Here is a 1,957-nt window from a genome sequence, read left to right on the forward strand (position 1 = left end):
TTTGATATAAAGGATCTGGGAGAGGTTGATGTTATCCTAGGTATAATAATAAAAGGGAGTAACAATGGTATAGATGATCCGATTTCATTATATTGAGAAGGTATTGAAGACATTCAATCAGCTTGATTGTTCTTCGGTTAGCACTCCTATATGTAGATCCTAATATCAAGTTTATGTCTAATCAAGGTGATTCTATTTCACAATTAAAATATTTAAAGTTAATTGGATATTTGATGTATGTTATGATTGCAGAAAGACTTACATAGTGTATGTTGTGGGTAATCCTAGTGCTCGCAAGTAGTAAACAAACTACTTAACTATGGGTGTGTATTCTCTTTTGGATTTCATTTCTTAGGTAATTAAGGAATGAATTTTCATCACTTGACAATGGAATGCGAGTTTCTAGCATCTGCAATAACCGATAAAAGTGGTTGAATGGCTAAGAAACGAGATTTATGAAATTCTATTGTGGTCAAACCGATATCACCAAAATCTATCAAGTGGGATAGTGCTGGCTATGGGTTATAATCAGATGTATAATGGAAAGTATAGACGGTTATATATTGTACAATGTAATGTGTGATATCAGTTGGTTTGTAATATATTAGTATAATTTGGCTGATGATCTAACTAAAGAGTTAGGAAGAGATCTCGCGAATGTATCAGTCATGGGGATGAGTTTGAAGTCCATACTTTAATATCCTATGTCAAGACACCCAATTCCCATCTAATACAACGTTAGATGCTGAATTCAATGCGGAAAGCTTGTCATAGAGATATTAGAACACAATATCATAAACATCCCAAGGTTTGTGTTCGGACCGCAAGATAAAGAAGGTTGAAGTATAGCTTCTTAATAGTTCATTGATAAATTGCAGTACGGGTGCGAGAATAATGAACTACCTATAAGAATATGAAGTTTAGCCGCTTCAAGAAGCTTTGGACTTGAGCTTTGATATATTCTTTGAAGGATTAGGACACAGGCTAGTAAAATATTGTGTCAAGTGGAATTTGGATTTATAAACGTATGTGTATTTTGCCTTCAAGTATTCAAATGGATAGCAAGGGTTCAATCCATAGGACACCCCGATATTCAAATATTTGGATCGTGTAATTTACTAAGATGAAAATTCAATCCGTAGGACATTTTCATTTATGCATACGTTTGCGTTTCTATGATGATGGTTAAGCTAATCATGGATATCACTAAAATAGGGGAGGATTATTGGATATTTTAGTGTTATAGGATTAATTTGTCGATTGAGGAAATAACGTTAGAGATTAAACGAGTTAGGTGACACGGGAGTGCGGGCTTGTTTAACAATAATGTTATTTGGGCTTTGTTATTTGGTTTTATACTTGGGCTTAAGTGTAATGATAAATGGGCTTCTAATCAATTATTTGGGCTCATATGGGATTGGATTTGGATTATATTAATCAGTGTTTTCATTCCCTGGAAGTATTCTTTTCCCTCTATCGAACATACAGAATTCTCTGGTTCTTCATCACATTCATTGGATAATCAAAATCCAATTCTAACTACAGAAAATCTCTGTCTTATCCGATAAATCATTGCGTGCAACCCGCAAATTTGTTTATCTGAAAGTGATTCACGATTTAGAGATTAATCCAGACAATTGTTCAAGAAAGTAATATTGAAATCATGATTACAGGTTTGCATCATTGATCGAATTCATATTCCCCAGGTACGCAATTATACAACAGCAATGGTGCTGGCGAGTGGCACCCAATTGTGCGACTCATGAACATTCAACTAAACACTACAAAAATGATAACATTATAACGTGTTACAAAAGGTTAATATACAGCGATTGTTTTACCCCGTGACAAGGACCGAGAAACTTTAACGACCTTTCTACTTGGATATACATTACGGGGGCTATGATTGTTACAATTTGCAACATTAGGATAAAAATTAACATAAGAATAAACAGCC

Source organism: Bidens hawaiensis, unplaced genomic scaffold, assembly GCF_021521415.1.
Source record: "Bidens hawaiensis isolate Kalapana, Puna unplaced genomic scaffold, B.hawaiensis_p1.1 tig00000458_1, whole genome shotgun sequence".
NCBI classification, from domain to species: domain Eukaryota; kingdom Viridiplantae; phylum Streptophyta; class Magnoliopsida; order Asterales; family Asteraceae; genus Bidens; species Bidens hawaiensis.